The sequence below is a fragment of the Carassius gibelio genome, chromosome B4, assembly GCF_023724105.1.
Source record: "Carassius gibelio isolate Cgi1373 ecotype wild population from Czech Republic chromosome B4, carGib1.2-hapl.c, whole genome shotgun sequence".
NCBI classification, from domain to species: domain Eukaryota; kingdom Metazoa; phylum Chordata; class Actinopteri; order Cypriniformes; family Cyprinidae; genus Carassius; species Carassius gibelio.
Genome location: NC_068399.1, coordinates 2,535,356 through 2,555,653, shown reverse-complemented (window position 1 = coordinate 2,555,653; position 20,298 = coordinate 2,535,356). Strand labels below are relative to the sequence as shown.

General features: G+C 39.1%; 1 pseudogene; it reads left to right on the top strand.

Annotated features, from left to right (window-relative positions):
* Window positions 1–7,300: 7,300 nt before the first annotated feature.
* LOC127955923 (cytolytic toxin-alpha-like) lies at window positions 7,301–20,014 on the top strand (annotated as a pseudogene).
* Window positions 20,015–20,298: the final 284 nt, after the last annotated feature.

The following is a 20,298-nucleotide window of genomic DNA, read 5'->3' as shown; positions in this document are numbered from 1 at the left end:
TGATGGACACCTGCTGTTAATGAAAATAATTGCTGAATGAAGAACAAAGAGAAGCACAACAACTACGACTGACTTTCATAAAGCCTTAGATGAGATCCACTACACTTTACATCTCAGCAGAGGATGATTAAACAACTTCACCTTTACCAGCTGCACTTGTTCCTAAACAGTTTGATTTTCGTTCTTTCACATGACTACAAAAGTCCATATTGAGAACGAACAGAGGTTTAGCTCTAGTCAATGATGAACTGAATGCTGCTCGGATTGCTGTCCAGTTTTGGAAACAGACTTCAGATCAATTTGTTCCAGTAGAAGAACAGGGAATATTTTATACATTACGTAATTTAAGTGTTTTGATTATGTATCTTTATGTTAACAGTCACATGAAAAGGGGATCTGCTGTAAAAGAGAGTTTTCCCCATGAAATTTCAAGTGAACCACCAACAGCCGGTTTTTGGAAGACTACGTCTGCAGTTTCTTCCTTGAAGAACCAGAAACAAACACCCAGTGGTTTCTCAGCTCTCTCCCTTTAGTCACAGTCTGTTCTGAGAGAAAATTATCTTCAATAAAGTCTACTTGTCCAGTAAACAGTTTCTTTCTGTCTTACTTTACAAATATCTAAAAAATGTAGAGAATTATCATAAAAACCCTTATAAAAACTGAATTTACTGTATAACGCAGAACTTCATGGAATTTGTCTTATTTTTGATGAATAAATAAAAAGGGCAGTATACACACACACACACACACACACACACACATACATTTATATAGTCTCCAGACGAGAAAGAAACCATGCATCCTGTTTGTTTTCTTTATTTTACAAAAGTACATTTTTTTTCATATTGTGAGTGTATACAAATAAAAGTAGACCCTTTACAGTGTGGAATGATATATTACTCTTATATATATGAGAAAAAATGACGGCATATTTTAAGTTGTTTCCACTGTTATGCTATTAGGGCAAAATGGCAGTGATTGCTCTGGTATCTTCATGTCCTGCACAAGCATGCTTTAGCTTAGCTTAAGTTAAACATTTTAACTTACATTGTGATGTTCTTTGTTTTATATCTGTGGGCTCTTATTGTAGCCAAGTCAAGTGTTGATTTGGGAAGTGTAAATTCATCAAACATGTGGTCAACTTGACTTTAACAACAATTTTTTTAAATTATCTTTCTAAATAAATAAAATGTAACCATTTTGATATTTCCATAATTTCTGTGTATCCAGTATATTGTTTTTGTCAAATAAAACCACAAAAATCTCATAGCAGTTCTGTAGATATTGTTCAAAATGCCCTCTTGGTGAGAAGGCTGATGTTGAAAACATTGTGAGCATCAGGTGCACTTCTATGTGTGTGTTTGTGTTGTAAATGAAACTGTGCGTCTGTGCCACAGAGACAGCAGAACATGCAGGATTCATATTTTGCAGTATAAAGTCACATAGACTAACCAACTTTTGATTTATTCATCTAATGGTTGCCATATTCCTTGTCATATTTCAGCATTATACAGTAAACTTAATTACATTCTGACTGATTTCTGGAATTCCGACTGCGTTTTGCGTGTTTCGGAGATCATAAAACTACATTTATTTCGCGTACACCCTGACTTTTTGTCACTGACTCCACTTTGAGAACACCATTTCTGCAGCGAGAATCTGCCTGTCAGGCTTGTTCAGTGATGTGGCATTTGGCAAAATAAGTAACTGACATTCACACACTCAAATGCTGTTGCCAGAGCATTTCGACAACCACTGTTTTAAGGTGTCAGAATATTACAGTCTTTGTTCTACAAAACACATCTGAAAGTAAGGCCCCGTCCACACGGAGACGCGTTTCTGTGAATACGCACAAATATTTCATCGTATAGGCATGTCGTCCACACGGATCCGGCGTTTTCGCAAGGTGAAACCGCTATTTTTTTAAACCGGGTCCCAGAGTGGATAAATTTGAAAACGCCGTCTTTGCGTTTTCGTCTGGACGGCTAATCAGTATATTTTCTGGAACGATGACGTCATCAGCCCACGTCTCCCCCCTAGTCAGAAACCTCTACGTCACGTAACAGCAACAAAAACATGAACAAACACTGAACGATTGTCTTTTTATTAACTAACATTAACACTGATTAATAAATGTATTATTCCATGTTCGATTGTGTACCACGCGCAAGGTTTATGAGCATAGTCCAAGTCTTCTTCTCTGTTTTTAGTGTATCTCTGTGTCAGAATTACAGCGCCACATACTGGTCTGGCATGTATACTACATCATTTTGTGGTTTCGTGTGGACGCGGATATTTCTTGAGACGAGGAAAAAAAAAGATCGGATTGGGGTAAGCTCCGTCTCCGTGTGGACGAGGCCTAAAAGTAGCATGTTTTATAGAGTGTAAATTTTGACTAATTTAAACACAGCAAAGCTGACCAAAGTGACGAACAGCGACAAGACCAATATAATAAATCAAATACGAGAAAATAAAAGCCAAACTTAGAATGCATTCAAGTAATATGGCAGCAACTAAAAATGATGAGAAAATCACCAAATGGCTAATAAAAAGTTGTACCGTGAGGATGTGCTGCAAATTTTGTTCACCAATTCTGACCCTGAAGGGGAATATTTGCCTTTTGGAAATGACAGTAGGTTGTGTAATAGTCGTATTTGTCCCGGTGCATCTTTGCAGTGCAATGATGCCACCGTGCAAAGCAAGAGTGTTCACGAAGCATAAACAAGTCATCATCCCAACGGGGATGCGGGTGGCAGTGGTGAACGTGGTCATAGTGTCCATAGGAGAGCTGTTCATGATCGTGCGTGATAAGACAAGTACAGGTGCAGTCTGGGTGGAGAAGGTGCGCTCTGAGCTGTGCCATGCAATGAGAGATTGGTACCATACTCTCTCAAGAACTATCAGCTGTGTCACCAAGATATCCGATTGGGCAGATAGCTGGTCAAAAAATTGCATGCATTTTACTATAGCAGTTAGTTATAATTTAATACTTTTTCCTTTTTTTTCTTGATCATTTTGAATGAGAAAAAAAAAATTAAGTTAAAAAATTCAATATCTTATCATTTCCTGAATATTACTGATGAACTGATCAAAAAGTAGGCTACTGTTCACATACATTTTACTAGTATATAGTGTAGTAATATAGTAATTATTTAGTACTTTCTCCTGTTTTATTGTTGGCTTACAAATAAGTTCAAACATCGATTTGATATCTACTATTTCCTGAATATTATGAAATCCGAGATAGCTGATGACGTCATATGAATATATTTAAACCCCAAATAAACGTTCGGTCATCCCCAATATTTTTCTAATTCTCTAGATCTATGATGTCAATATACAGCATGTTTTTCACACACACACAAAAAAAACCCCAGGCGCCTAAAGGGTTAACCTGTTTTCCAGCACACACCAATATGGGACTTACAACTAAAAGTGCTCTACCTAACTTATAATTGTAACAGTTCCTTTCTTCAGTGTGTTAAACACATAATTTTGGTGTCTTTGGAAAAAAGACTCTTTGGGCTGTACTTTTTATCCACCAGAATTGATAATACTCAAAAAAAAATTTAAGTTACAGACACTGACTGAAGTGCCTCAAAAATATTTTTACCACACTGAATTTTTTTTGTTTGATATAAAAATACAGGAAATCAGTTCTGGAGCAATCTAGAAAAGAAATGGATTGAAAGTCAAATGTCTCATGAGTTTCTATTTCAAATCTAAAGAAGATACCATGAAAAATGAGACTCCTGCCCCCCAATATTAAAAATACTTACTAACTGAATTGAAGGCTTCTACAAACCATTTTAGTCATTAAACATACCACTGCATATTTGTTTCCAATTACTAACAATAGACAGAAACAAGACACCATATAAATGATTTGAGCACTAGAAAAATACACTAAGAATAATTTAGGTAAGAAAAATAAAAAAAGATTTAACTTTGTTTGCCAATTACAGAACATCCTGAGATTGCTAGAAATGCAGCATTTACAATTATTTCTGTTCATATAGTCAATTATCATGTGTTAATGTGCTGATGGCCAGTTATAGAGATTATAAAGTAAATAAATCACACTATTCATACACACACTCTACACACTCTATGAGCTGATTTGCACTCAAACAGATGGTAATCATGCAGATACATTCATATTCAACATAAAACACACTCACATATATAAAAACTGTTGAAAAATGAAACGAACAACAAAAAAGGCGGTCGCTATGATTCCACCTCCATCAGCTGACTAGCTGCAGCTCAGCTAAATATTGACAAGTGAAAAAAAGGGGAGTCAGGACGCCCGTGTTGGGGTGCAGGTTAAGAAGTCCGCTGCTTCAAATTAACTGCCACCAATGGTTGGATATACCTTTATTTGATGGTGAATAAAGGCCTCATGTAGGGAATCCATGCATTTTTGTTAGAAAAATATTCATATTTCAAACACAATAGGCACTTTTCTCTCACTTCCTTATCTGTCATACGTGGAAGCTGTTCTGGCGGATAACACAGCACGTATACGCAGCGCCCGCCGATACGCGATATGCTAGTCTGGCGAGTTTGCTTCCATAAACAAAGGAAGTAAAGTTTCCTTACCTTAGCAAATAAAAAATCCAGTCTCCTCTTGGTTTATATCGAAATCCTCCAACATGATTCTTTACAAATACTTGGTTTTAACACAAATGTAGTTAAATAACACATTTAATTCAAATGAATATTACACATAAAATAAAACAAATAGGAAAGTAAAATTAGTCTAATAGACTAATATGCACTATGCACACTACCGTATTTTCTGGACTATAAGTCAAATTTTTTTTCATAGTTTGGCTGGTCCTGCGACTTATAGTCAGGTGCGACTTATTTATAAAAATTAATTTGACATGAACTGAGAGAAATGAACCAAGAGAAAACATTACCATCTACAGCCGCGAGAGGGCGCTCTGTGCTGCTGTAGTCTACACTGAAGACATAGAGCGCCCTCTCGCTGCTGTAGATGGTAATGTTTTCACTCGGTTCTTGGTTCTTAATAAATGTGACTTATAGTCCAGTGCAGCTTATATGTTTTTTTGCTCGTCATGATGTATTTTTGGACTAATGTGACTTATACTTAGTTGCGACTTTTAGTCTGAAAAATACGGTATGTACACTAGCCAATATGTATCTGTGTGAGATTGTATATTGATGTTTGTTAAAGGGCCACTTTTATGCTAGTTTACAGATTCACAATTTTTTAAAGGGGATAAACTAAAAAGGTTTAAAGGTGTAACACAGAGACAGTGGCGTTGGGATCCATGTGCAGCTTTATTAGTTCACAAGGCAGGTCAAACAGGCGTAGATCAGTAACTGCCATCAGGTACAACACAGACTGGGCAGATTCATAAACAGAGTTCGTAATCAGGGTCGAGACAGGCGGCAGACAAACAATAGGCAGGCAGGGTCAGAATAGGAAGGCAGCAATCAGTCGTAAACAGTCCAGGTAATTAAACACAGAAATGTATGCAGGGCAAAACAAGACTTCACATTGAGGGCAGGGAAGGCACAGCTTAAATAGGCCGGGCAACGGGAAACACCTGTGCAGGTGATTAGTCTCAAGCATGGGGCATTGTGGGATATGAAGTCTGAAAAGATAGTACTCCGTTGATAGTTCCCTCTGGTGGTGATCGTAGGGATGCACAGAGGCTGAATGTGTGAAAATATGATTTAATGTTCAAAATAGTAATTTTTTCAAATAGCAATAAATAAAAATTCAGAGATGATCTTACTATGACAAAAGTAATCAACAAAAATATTCACTATATACACAACAAGTTTACAAATGAAATAAGAAGGTTAAGTGTTTGTTAAAAGCTAATACTAACTCTTAAAAAAGGTGCTCCTTTGTCCTTCTATCGAGGTGTTTTGCACCTCTGGCTACAAAATTAGTTTTAAATCATGATAATTTGACTGAAAGAAATGACTGTAGTCCGGATGTATTACATCAGCATGTTACACACATTCAAACTACATAGATTATACTTTTTTTAGTAGCCATTAAGGTATTAATTATTAAAAACAAGTACCTACTTTAGTAAGGATAGTAATCCTGCTAAGGCAGAACACAAAATAAAACATCTGGAGAGAAGATCTCAAAGAAAGAGCATGCAACACCAATCGCCGTCTCTCCTCATTCATCTTCCCCCTCTACCCTTTCTCTCTTCTCCTCCACCACCAAGCTCGAGTCATTGACCGTTCATTAAAAATGTCATTATACCACATACCATGATGTATTTTGTGTATCTTGTTATTTTCTCTAAATGGTCTTGATTTTGTTTTGGGGGTGTACTATAACAGGTTCTCATACAAGGTTGTTCTAAAAGCACTTATATTATTACAACACCTTTGATACAGTACCTGTATCAAATAAAGGCCCGCTTTCTGAAATACAAAATGTGCTGTGATTGTTTAGCTGGGCCAGTGTGTGTTGAGTCGGGAAATGTCACACCCCTTTACAGCCCACCTGCGAACTTCAGTGTAAATATTGAGTAAAAATCTAATATGTTTGAATGTGATTTAACCCTGGATGACTGTAACCACTATAAGTTCATCTGCTTTGGGAACACTAGTGTGTCTGTGACGTAGTGATAAAGTGCTTTGTCTTCTCTAGAAACCGCATTATTTCTGCCGTTCTGAAAGCGCCTCCTGCTGGCAGAGAATGAAAGTGCATTTTCAATACGCCTGGTGAACGGTATTCCTTCAATACTGAAGTCTGCAGTTTCAGGGACATATTTCTTAGACCCTGTAGTTTATTATTATTTCTTTGTATATATTTATGTATTAGCAGTTCATATTATTTTACAGCACTTGCTATTCTGTTTTATTTTATTTTTAAGGAATTATTTAAATTGTGTAGGAATTATTTATAAATTATGTAGTTGTTTAATTGTTTAAGCTAATTATTACAACAAAATAAATTCATAACTATGACATTGAGCCTGTGACCTGGAAACTGATTAAAGTTAGCCATCTTGGAGGACATCTCAATTCTTTAAATGCACTGAAGGAGTGAAGGAACAAGGAGGAAGTCTTCTGAGTCATGAGTAAATATACACAGGTGTAAATGTTTGTTGAAAAACCTGGCGCACATATATATTCTCTTTCCCCTTCACATCTATCGTAATAGTTTTCATTTGTGTTTTTCTTTTGCACTTTGAATAAACCTTACATCTCTTTTTTTTTTTTTTTTTAAAGGGCATCTTGCTCTCCTAAAGGGGTGGAGCTGAGATGTGTGGAAAGGAAACGAGGATGCACAAATAAGAAATGAGAAGCACCGATTGAGTATTTTTGCTGACGTCTGACTGTCTTCACATTCTCCCATCTCGACCTGAAAACAGTTGATTGTTGTGTAGAAGTCAAAAACTTCTCAGAGCTGCTGTTCAACAAAACGATTCAGAGGAGAAAAAGAAGGATCTACAAATACTTGAGGTGAGTATTTCAACATGTGTCACTTTGTGCTTCTTCAATGCTGTGCTGAAATCATTTTTGATGATCTTCTTAAAAGCTCTTCATGTTGTGATCAAACTGATGATTGAGTGTGTCTTTGAAAGTGAATCACAGAAAGCAGCACATTCTGATATTTTTGTCACATGGCGTGAAATCACTGTTGTGTTTTTTTTCCATTTTACTTTGTCATGTTATGGTTGAATTAATAACATGCACATTGAACAACTCGAACAAACGAAGAACAGTCTTTAATAAACTTAATAAACAGAGTACACAGAAGATCACAGGGAGCAACACATCTATGTAAAGGCAACACAGAACAATGAACAGAGGAGACTCAGTCCAGTGTAAATTACGCAAGATAACCAGAAGGAAAGGTAGTGGCCACAGTAGAAAAAGGTTGTCGGTGCTCTTTTTTTGTTTTGTCTTGTTTTCTATCCATTCATTTTATTTATTATTGTGTAAGTTAATGTAAAACTCTGAAGTTTACAGTAATTTACAGAACTGCGGAGCTAAAATGCAGGAAATAAAAAATCATATCGTGGCCACAAATGAACAATTCATTCCCATAATTTACTTATTTGTTCCCCCGTTATAAATAGTAAAACTGTGGGTAAGTTTTACTAACTTTTTGCATACAGAGAAAAGACCACTATTTCTACTCTTCTGAATAAAGTATGACAGTACTGTACTGGGACATAGTCTGGTAACAAATTCACAAATCAGAACGGATTAATAAATTGTGCACACAGTTGACTTCAAACGAGATGAGGAATTAGTTAGTCGTGGGAACGATTAATTTGTGTCCTCTATATAAACAATCTTTCTTGTTGTGTCTGGGGCTCCATAGTAACTAAAAACCCAAAAATAGGATTGGTGAAACTAAAACTCATTCATAATTCTCAGATGAAGAAAATGGTGCCGCATTTAAAGATAATTTCCAATTACAGAGTTTGCTGGTATTTTGGTGTTGATGTTTGGTAAAAAAAATACTATTAACATACCAAAATTTACTTCATATAAAATAACTTCAGTTGTATGTGCTGCATCTCTTTGCGAACACATATTTTACAGAAGTACTCAGACCATTTTATATAACACTAAAACTTGAGCTCAATATTATCGAATTACTCTTTATCTTCTTTGAGATGTTTCTACAGATTGAATGGAGTAACTTTGTGGATAATTCAGTTGAATGAAGATAATTTGGAAAGGCACACCCGTCTATACATGCATGGTTTAACAGCTGAAAAGCAACAACCACAAGAATTATCTGCAGAGCTAAGGCTATGTTCAGACTGCCAACATAATCAGATTTTATCCTTATTTTTTATCCAAATTCATATCATATTTGGAGATGGCTTGAAAACCATCGTAAGGTTGATCTGAAACATTGTAGAAACATTGGTAACACTTTAGAATAATGGACCATTAGTTAATGTTAGTTAACTACTTTCGATTTAACATGATCTTCAATCCTTCTTCAGCATTTTTTAATCTTAGTTGATGTTCATTTCAACATTTACTAATGCATTATTCAAATCAAAAGTTTTGCTTGTTAACATTAATTAAAGCACTGTGAATAAGTGTGAACTAACAACGAATAACTGTTTTTTTCATTAACTAACATTTCCAAAGATTAATAAATGCTGTAATACATGTATGTCAGGGTTTGCAAGGGAGGAACTCAAGTGCAGACAGGATTCAACACAAAAGGGTTTATTAAATACAAAAAGGGAAAACAAAAACCCACGAGGGGGAAAACAATACCTAGGGTAAGGACTAAAACCAAACAAGACAGGGCTGACCAGATAAAGACACTAAACACTAACTATAAACAAACACTCACGGTATACAGGATACAGGATACAATCACAAGTGTGGAACACATCTGAGAAACACATAAGTAACACAATGAACCGACGCAAGACAGAGCACACTAGGAGATCTAAATAGGGGTACTAATCAAGACACGACAGGTGTTACAGATAGGACAATCAAGACACGACTAGGTTAACAAGGGGGGCGGGGCAAGGGAACGAGACAACACAAGCACATGGCCCAAAGACAAGGCCATGCGCTTGTACACAAAACATGGGTCTGTCATGATCCTGCCTCAAGACTAGGAAAAATCAAGGACACGAGGGCAGAATCATGACAGAACCCCTCCCTTAAGGAGCGGCTTCCAGACGCTCCTCAAGGGAACATCAAACACGGGACACAACTGACATGACAGACTGGGACACAGACACAAACCAACAGGACATGACAAATAACAACAAAGGCAAACATGAGTACACAACGGCAGGGTTAGGGTGACATAACAAAAAAAACAAACAGGGAAGGGGAGGGGGCGGGACCACAAAGTTCATGGGGGACAGACCAGGGCGGGGGGGTGGGGTAGGAATCTTAGGAGGACAGGACGAAGGCTGACGACGGGGGGTACGGGCAGGTCTGGGTGGTGAGGGGCGGGGAGGGGTCTCAGGACAACTGACAGGGGACATGACAGGAGCAGACAAGGGACGCGGGGCAACACTTACGGGACGCGGAGCAAGACTTACAGGACGCGGGGAGACGACAGCTGGACACGGGGGAACAACATCTACTGGACACGGGGGGACAACATCTACTGGACACGGGGGGACAACATCTACTGGACACGGGGGGACAACATCTACTGGACACGGGGGGACAACATCTACTGGACACGGGGGGACAACATCTACTGGACACGGGGGGACAACATCTACTGGACACGGGGGGACAACATCTACTGGACACGGGGAGACAACGGCTGGACATTTGGGACTTCTGGGGACAGGGTCAGGGGACAAGACAGGACTGACGGGGATTTCTAAAATTTGGACAAGACGGGACAAATAATCAGAAAATGCTTTAGCAGCTAGGACAATAGGCATCTCCTTATGAGATGAAACCGACTGTACAAGAGTCTTTGCTGCAGAGTCGGCCGCGGCTCTCTCCTCCGCTCTCACGACTGCCGACTTGCATACAGCTTTCTTTCCCGGCTCGGGCACGCTAGCGCTCACCGCTGCTGGCTCGGCCACGCTCACTGCTGCTGGCTCGGGCACGCTCACTGCTGCTGGCTCGGGCACGCTCACCGCTGCTGGCTCGGGCACGCCAGCTCTCTCCGCTGCTGGCACGGGCACGCCAGCTCTCTCCGCTGCTGGCACGGGCACGCCAGCTCTCTCCGCTGCTGGCACGGGCACGCCAGCTCTCTCCGCTGCTGGCACGGGCACGCCAGCGCTCACCGCTGCTGGCACGGGCACGCCAGCTCTCTCCGCTGCTGGCACGGGCACGCCAGCGCTCACCGCTGCTGGCTCAGGCACGCTCACCGCTGCTGACTCGGGAGGAGACAGGGTCACAGGACCGGCAGGCCCCTTCTTCTTCCTCTTCCTCCTCGGGCGCGGTGCAGAGGCTACAGCTGGGTCAGAGGCGGGTTGGGGGAGTTTGGTCTCGGACAGGGCAGACTCGGACGCCGAAGACTCTGAAGCCGACTCCCATGAAAACCGTCTCCCTCGTTTCATGGGGAGACTGCTGGCTGAGGAGGGCACCTCAGGACTCTGGGAGGGGCCTGCCTGACCCCCCAGGGTTGCCACGGCCAGGACACGACCCTCCGGGATCGCCAGCAGCTGGGTAGGTGGGGACCTCTGGGGCTCCTCCTCTCGCCCGCTCGCTCCGGAACGACCTCCCCTGGTCCCCCGGAACACCACAAGGCGAGAGCCCTCAAAACCATCTCGCTGGCTGGCTGATGCCATCCAGCATTGCCTCCTGTCTGCTGAGTTCCTTGGGGGTCGGTTCATTCTGTCAGGGTTTGCAAGGGAGGAACTCAAGTGCAGACAGGATTCAACACAAAAGGGTTTATTAAATACAAAAAGGGAAAACAAAAACCCACGAGGGGGAAAACAATACCTAGGGTAAGGACTAAAACCAAACAAGACAGGGCTGACCAGATAAAGACACTAAACACTAACTATAAACAAACACTCACGGTATACAGGATACAGGATACAATCACAAGTGTGGAACACATCTGAGAAACACATAAGTAACACAATGAACCGACGCAAGACAGAGCACACTAGGAGATCTAAATAGGGGTACTAATCAAGACACGACAGGTGTTACAGATAGGACAATCAAGACACGACTAGGTTAACAAGGGGGGCGGGGCAAGGGAACGAGACAACACAAGCACATGGCCCAAAGACAAGGCCATGCGCTTGTACACAAAACATGGGTCTGTCATGATCCTGCCTCAAGACTAGGAAAAATCAAGGACACGAGGGCAGAATCATGACAATGTATTGTTCATTGTTTGTTCATGTTGATTAATGAATTGTCTAACATTAACTAATAGACCATTATTCTAAAGTGTTACCGTAACATTGTAACCAGTGACAACTTAGATATATAATACTGACTGTTCAACAATCTATAGATAACCTTTGACAAATCAAGTAAAGATGATAATAAGTTTCCAATACTTTCCCTACACCTACCTTTTAATAAAACTAGGTTTTTAAGATGAACTTTAGAATGATAAAAATTATTTAATTTTGATTTACAAATGTCCAAATATTCTCTGTTCATTGTTGTTTACTGCAGTCATGGAATCAGTCCCCACTGAAATGGCAGCCCTTGGAAGACCTCTGTTTCCTGGAATGCTGTACGACTGCCGCAATGAATCCTTCATTCCAGGTGGTGTAACTACCTTCTACTAAATCATTTAACTTCCACCTATCCCCCACGTCTTCACCAAACTGTGGAACCACAAAATAAAAGTATGGAAACATAATAATAACTTTAGTTAATCAATCATTAACAAATATTATATAGTGTTTGAGAGATCTTCAGTTATATTTAAAATATATTCAATTAACTTGAATATAGCTTGAGCCCCAATTCGCCTACTCATACTACGTCCTAAAAGTATTAAACACTCATGTTTCAATAGCCACCTCCCACCTCCGCCACCACGATTTTAATGCAAAAATATTTTTTCATAAATTTCAGGGGGTTTTTTTACTTTTCCTATTGGTTTTAAGGCCAATGCATTAAAACCATACAATTTAATCACTGTTCTATATTAATGCACTGCTTTAATTATTACGAACTTACACAAACACACACACACACACACACACACCACTCACAGAAACAGATCTGACATCGCACTGTGCAAAAAGTAACATTCAGAAGCTCATAAACTTGCTGTCAAAGCTGCCACTTGACTTTTATTAATTTATACTGAATCATTACATTATATTTCTCAGACAGGAGGGGGGGTAAAATCGCTGTATTTTAATTAACTAAACTCTGCTTCATTGTTTCTAGAGAGAAACAGATGAAGATTATTTACCCCGCCTACCGTATTTTTCGGACTATAAGTCGCACCTAAGTATAAGTCGTATCAGTCCAAAAATACATCATGACGAGGAAAAAGTTGCACTGTACTATAAGTCGCATTTATTGAGAACCAAAAACCAATAGAAAACATTACCGTCTACAGCATAGAGCGCCCTCTCGGGGCTGTAGACGGTAATGTTTTCTATTGGTTCATGTCAAATTAATTTGGATAAATAAGTCACACCTAACTATATCTCAGGACCAGCCAAAATGTGAAAAGAAGTGTGACTTATAGTCCGGAAAATACAGTACTTTGTTTTGATTGGCCAACTCGAGTGCTATAAGACTGCTGAGGCTCTGATTTGAATGCACGCATCCATACACTAGAGCAAGTTAATTCTCACACTTTAATAGTATTTGTAGCTCCTAACAGGCTGTGTGACTATGAGAAGTTATTACCTCAAGATGTACGTCAGTATGCAGTTTTCCCTATGGCTTGCGTACCAGCGATTATCCCTCTGCGTGCCACTGTTGGCACACGTGCCATAGGTTGCCAACCTCTGTACGGTTATATATTTTTGAAAAATTAAATGTTTATAAAAGTTCAAATTGATGTTGTAGATGAAATATAATATGGATAACATTAAATAAATATTTTTATCAGGTTAAATGTTGATCATAAGTAATGCAGTCCCCTTTACCTAAATCTCATTACTTAACCATCAGTCAGTTTGTAGTTCTGAACTCAATCCTGTTCCAAAGTATATTAGTTGTTAAAGTTTGCATGGATCAACACTTTAAAATTTTACTGTAAAAAGTGGTCCATATAGGGAATTTCGACACCCTCTTTTCAGCATACTATACTACACACTTATTCTAATCTACCATGGATAGTATGCACATTGAAATGCAGGGTTAGACTCTCTAATCACGAGTTGAGTTGCGTAGACATGCGTAGAGCTGGGCTACTGCAAAAACTGTTTATACTTATTTTTCATTGTTGTTGTGTTTTGAATACCGTTAAATTTCAAACATTTGTTGTAGACTGAGGAGAATTAAACAGATGGTTTATATTTACCAGTATTTTAATATAAATATAAAAGACATAAATTAATGTAACCTAACTGTATGGAATTACTAGGTTAACATGTTTTTTGAGTAAGCTCAATTTCTCTTTCATGAGTTTACTTGCTCTTTTTGGCCGGGTTTCATTTCTCCGTGTCGTAGACTCTAGGGGCAAGGCTTATAAACCGGGTGTTTTTAGTACCGTGATATTTAAATGTATCAATGTGCAATCATTCGTATGCATGATGAGATTGGCGGCATTCAAATGTTTCATGAATCACACGTGAACTCTGTCATAAGTTGATTTCTATGCACGAATCTGCACTAATTTCTATGGTAGATAAACGCGGCCCAAAATGAATAAGCACCCATATTAAATTATTTTAGACAATAAACTTCAGTTGTATATTGTCCTCGTACGTAATTGTTAAAGCCATTTCTCAATCCAGGTGTTACTCTGTGGGATAAGACATCAATGATTAAAGATTTGGACACTCGTCCACAGCTCATGACAGATGTAAAGTTCAGTAGCTCTGACTCTCTCTCTAGTAAGTCCAGTCTCCTGGATGTAAATGCTTCCCTGAAGGCCAGTTTCTTGGGAGGACTGGTGGAGGTGGGAGGATCTGCCAAATACCTGCATGACACCAAATCCTCAAACCAACAGTCCAGAGTAACAATGTTTTACCGTGAAACCTCAAAATTTGAACAGCTAAATATAACCCAGCTTGGCCAGGTCACCTACCCTCAGGTGTTTGAGCAGAAAACTGCAACTCATGTGATCACAGCTGTGCTGTACGGAGCTCAAGCCTTCATGGTGTTTGATCGGTCGTTTTCAGATGGTGAAAACCACCAGGAGATCGAGGGAGAACTGAATGTCATGGTCAAGTCCTTTCCTGGATTTTCCATTGATGGTCAAGGAGGTGTAAAAATGACAGAAGGTCATATTGAGAAGGCTAAGAATATCACCTGCACTTTTCATGGTGATGTCCATCTTAAGCAGAACCCCACCACATACATGGAGGCCCAAGAGGTGTACAAGAAGCTCCCTACTCTGCTGGGGGAGGATTCACAGAATGCAGTGCCAATTAAAGTCTGGCTCTATCCTCTTTCTCTACTGGATACAGCAGCAGCTCAGTTGGTAAGAGAAATCAGCACGCATCTCATTTCCAATGCAGAACATATGATAGAGGATCTGGAAGAAGTCAAGAGGAAATGCAATGACCTGTCCAGAAAACCAATGGCAAATATTTTCAGCGACATCAAAGAGAGGCTGCGCTTATTTCAGAACTCTGTTAGTATTTACAGGCTGGCCCTCCAGAAAGCACTGGCCAGAGTCTTGCCTGCTATTCGAGGAGGTGGGATGGAGGAAAAGTCACTGGATGACATCCTAAAGATCCACTACCTCTCCCCTTTTAATGCTGATATGCTTAACCAGTGGTTACATGAGACAGAGTCTGAACTTCACCTGATGGATTCGTACACCAAGACTCTGAAGGAGATCAAAATTGAAGATTCAGACGGGCTCATCATCAGCCTCCTCGATCCTGATATTGATGTTGTGGTGTGCTTGACCTTCACATCTCTGAAGTACAAAGACCCATATCTTTCAACCCTGAGTTTCTGAAATCTGTCAACTTTACGGAGTTAGATGGGGAACATAAGTTTTCCCTCACATCCTCTGTCCAAAAACCGTTCAACCCCCATGACGTCACTTCAAAAATGAGGGAAAATTTATCTCACTTCAGAGATTTTTTAGAGGCCAATAAAGACGAGAAGACAATCCACTTCATTATTTCCACCATCTCTGATGCCTCCAATCCAGGCTCCTCCATCTATCTGTATGAAAAAGGGAAACTGACAGATAAAAAGTTCCAGCCCGTATCCAAGCCATCCCCACCAATAGTGAAGAATGTTCTGGACCAAACTGTGTTCCTGAAACTGCGTAGGTCTCCAACTGGAGAAACAGTGAAGTATAGAGTAGAGTACAAGGAGGTGAAAGCAAATGCTGGAGCTGAGGAACCGTGGCTTGTCATAGACACAGCTAGTGAAGACTTTAATCTGACTGGATTGAAGTTTGGAACGCAGTACTTGATCCGCTACAGGATTGTAGGTAAAGTGGGAGTGAGTGAAGCCAGCGATACCGTCAGCTCTAGACTCCCACTGGGTAAGTACAAATTGTTATGCATTATCTTTTTATTTGTCCATTTGTCAGTGTTTGTCACAAAGTCAGTGTTTGGATTTTACAACTGTGCCATTCACACAACAACGTGATGGAGTCTATAGAATACAATTGTATGCCCCTAAAATTCAAGAGATTTTCCATTGTATGAGTATCTGTCTCTTATGTGACCCTGGTCTTAAGTGTCAGTTTTTAAATGTTGAGATTTATACGTTAATCTGAAAGCTGAATAAATAAGATTTCCAAACAAAATATTGAGAACATCTCCTTTAAAGTTGTCCAAATGAATTCTTAGCATTGCATATCACTGATCAAAACTTATGTTTATATATTTACGGTAGGAAATGTCCAAAATATCTCCATGGAACATGATCTTGACTTAATATCCTAGTACAGTGGTTCCCAACCTTTTTCAACTCGCGGCCCACACAACCAAACACATATGTTTGCGCGACCCACTTCAAAAATATTAACTGACCCCGCTATTGTTGGGTTAATAACTTAGTACTCAGAAGCTAGATTTTAAACTATATTTATTGAATAAACTAGGGCTGTGCGATATGGACAAAAAAAAAAAAATCAATTTTTTGATTTTTTGATCAATTTTGCAATTGTGCTTTTACAGTCATAAATGCATTCAGGATTAATTTGAAACATATTTCCAAAAGAAAACCAATCAGAGCTTTATCAAAAAGTTGTAACATCTCTAGAACAGACATAAGTCAAAATTATCACTATAGTGAAGATGTAAAAAAAATGTATAGACTTGTGGCAAAAAAAATAAATAAATAAAAAAATCCTGTATACAGGGACTTTTTTTTCTTTTTTGCCATGCATTCTTCATAGAGCTCATTAATTGTAGCGGTGCCTCAGGTGTTTGCAGTGTGTATACAGTATGTGTATGTGGTCAGCAGTGAGAGCGCATAAATATAACGCGAAAGCACATTAAAATAATGCACGAGTGCGAATCTCTCTGTTCGCAGCAGATTTCCTTTGCTCTGTCACAAAACCAGTCGTGCTTGCTCAGATACACGCTGCTTTGCGAGGAGAGAGTGTGCACACTTAAAACGTGTCTCCTCTCACTTAAACTGCATCCTGTTCACTAACAAATTCACTCTATGCTCATGTGTTAGACATGAATTATTTTCGCAAGTTTTTATTTCTAGCCTTTTACCGCAGTGAGAACGCTCTGATCCGTCAACATTGGCTCAGAAAAAAGGCGCATCACAGACAGTGTGTGAACCTGGAGTTAGGCATATGCGCACGCTCAAATCGTGATTTTAGGATGTTTTCTTTTAATCGCACAGCCCTAGAATGGACTGGAAATGAACAGAAAATAATTGGCGGCCCACCTGCAATACGCCGCGGACCACAGGTTGAAAACCACTGTCCTAGTAATTTTTTGGCGTAAAAGAAAAAATCTGTAGTTACGAACCAAACAATGTATTTTTGGCTATTGCTACAAATATACCCCAGAGACTTATTATGAATCATATTGATATAATATAGTATTGTTAAACAGTATAACTAAAAGTGCTTTTTTTGTCCAGAATAGCCTGAGTGCAGATGTGATATTGATTTTATCCAACCCCAGCCAGCATTTCAATGTTTATTCAGCGATGACCAAGGTTGAATCAAGGATGAATTATATTTTAATTTTGCAAATTAAAAATTTATATTGTTTCACCTTCTTTCCTTTCGATGTAGGTGAATTGTGGTTTTTGCGTAGGTTTTGCATGATGTTGACTTGCAAATGCAGTCATGATGACTGGATTGCGTTTACATTACACTGAGATCTGATGATCACAATGCGTCCTCGAATACCTCTGGACCAAGACACACTGATCGACTAACATTCTGATCAGAAGCGTGTTTACACTCATCTTTTCAATGTGAATGTGGACACATGTTAATGCCAAGTGTAAACACAGCCGTTGTTGTCCTGTTCTGCTCTGTTTTCCATTCCTTTGTTTTCTGTGTTTCTGTAATTTGATCGAGGCCACATCCACATGGAGCCAGAGATTTCCCTATCCTTTTTATTTTTTTTCTTAAACATGAAGTCATCTCATTTGCATGGACACGAAACCGCTGAAACCAACTCAAAACGATGTACTATACATGTCAGTCCAGTATGTGGTGCTGTAATTCTGCCACAGAGATACATTAAAAATTGACTTGGAGCATGTGCATAAATATTGTGTGCTGTATACAAACTTTTTTGATTTTGCTTTAGTAAAACTAATAGGCTCAGTAGCTTCTGCAGCATGAAACCAAGCATGTAGTCTCTGTGTGGACAGGGCCCTAGTTTCTACATTAGCTGTGAAGATTACCTGTTTAAAAAAAAAAAAAAAAAAAAGAGATCCTTAAATGATTTTACACTTGGGAGAAAATGTCAGAGCAGATCAAAACAGACTGAAAATTGACAGTGACTGGTTTTAAATAACAAATTGTTACAGCGTCCCTACATGAAAACATGTAACAGAGAGACCGCATGTGTGCAGTGTGGTTCTCCTGAAGTTTGACTTGAACTGCATTAAACTGGATGGTGGCACTATCGTTTTCAGCTGAACCACATCTTGCAACATCAACACCGGTACTGAACTGAAATGATGCAACTCTGAATTGAAATGAAGCTTAATAATAATCAACACTGCACAAGATACCACAGCAGTTTTACAAAAGGCAGCAATGTTCACTCAACTACCATTGTCTGTCAGTCTCCAATACCATACATTCTCCTGAGTTTAACATATTTCTCTCTTGCAGCCAAAGACTCTACTGCTCCTAAACCAGAAACAGGTAAGAGCACCATAGTTGCACATTGACACCTAGTGGTCACTCCAAGAAGTATTTTCCATTACAATAGTTTATGTCTCAGGATACTGCATATAGCTGAATTTGGTTTTCTATTGATGAACTTCACACTGTTATTGATCTAAACACAACCAACACTTGAGTTGACTTGAGCTAAATACACCAATATCTTTTCCAGTTGCGTTACAGCAGAATCTGAATATCTTAATAGTTGATTTTGCAATTTTTCCTGTTTATCTCTGTGAAGTTTGACATGATCTGTACTGTATAAAGTGCTTTAGAAATAAAGGTGGCCAGACAAATTAGTTTTCCAGTACAGTTGTGTGTGAATTTAACTCTATTTAGTGCTCTAAAACAGGAATAACCGTTCTCTTAATTCCATTCTCAGAACATGCAGTGGTTGTGGGTGGGACAGGAGGTGATGTTTTCTCTTTTAAGTCTGCCTCCTACACCTCCATTAAGAAGATGAACATTACTTACAGCTCGGTGTGTGTTTTGGTTTCATTCTATAGTAGCATCATTATCTTTTATCACAATAGTTTTACTTAATTTACGTGAAATGCTTTTGTGCCTTTTAGATGTCTCTAAACTCAATCCAGGTGACTTTCCACTGTGCCCACGTGATTAAAGTGGGTAACACAGCAGGATCTTACAATCAAGAAATTCTGCTTGATGAAGATGATAAAATTGTCTCTGCAAAACTGTGGCCAAATAGTCATTATAACCGATTTGGGGGTTTTGAATTTGTGGTTGCCAAAGGAAGAGGCAAAACAACAACATTTTCGGTCAAGTGTCAGCACCTGGGTCAGCCTGTGAGTACTGATGTGAAGTCTGGGAGGATTCATGGCATTACAGGCAGAAGTGGCAATGAGATTGATGCTCTGGGCTTTTACTTCATTTAGTCTACAGCTATGCTGATATTTTTTTTGCGGACCATATCCAAATATCTAAACATTTAAAAATGACCTCTTCACAGCAGTCCTATACAATACATGTGTATCATGACTAATAGTGAAGTATCAGATTTGAATCAATGCCACTTAATAATTTCCACTATTACATTTTAAGATATATGTTAAGCAAATAACACACACACACACACACACACACACACACACACAAAAGACAAGATAAAAGTATGAATTGTATTAGTCAGTAAATAAATAGGGATTGTATTTGTCTATCTTTTAGCTATTTCTGTTCTTATCTATTATCTTGATGTACTGGTAAAGTTTCAATAAAATGTTTAACTTGACTTTAAAGGGCTTGACACAAATCTTGCTGTTTCTTGAAGATAACTGTGAACTGCATAAACCTTTTGTCAGATTCGTGGGTAAGGGTCGAGGCAAGGACTTCAATGAGCAGAGCAGTGTTCAATGTGCTTT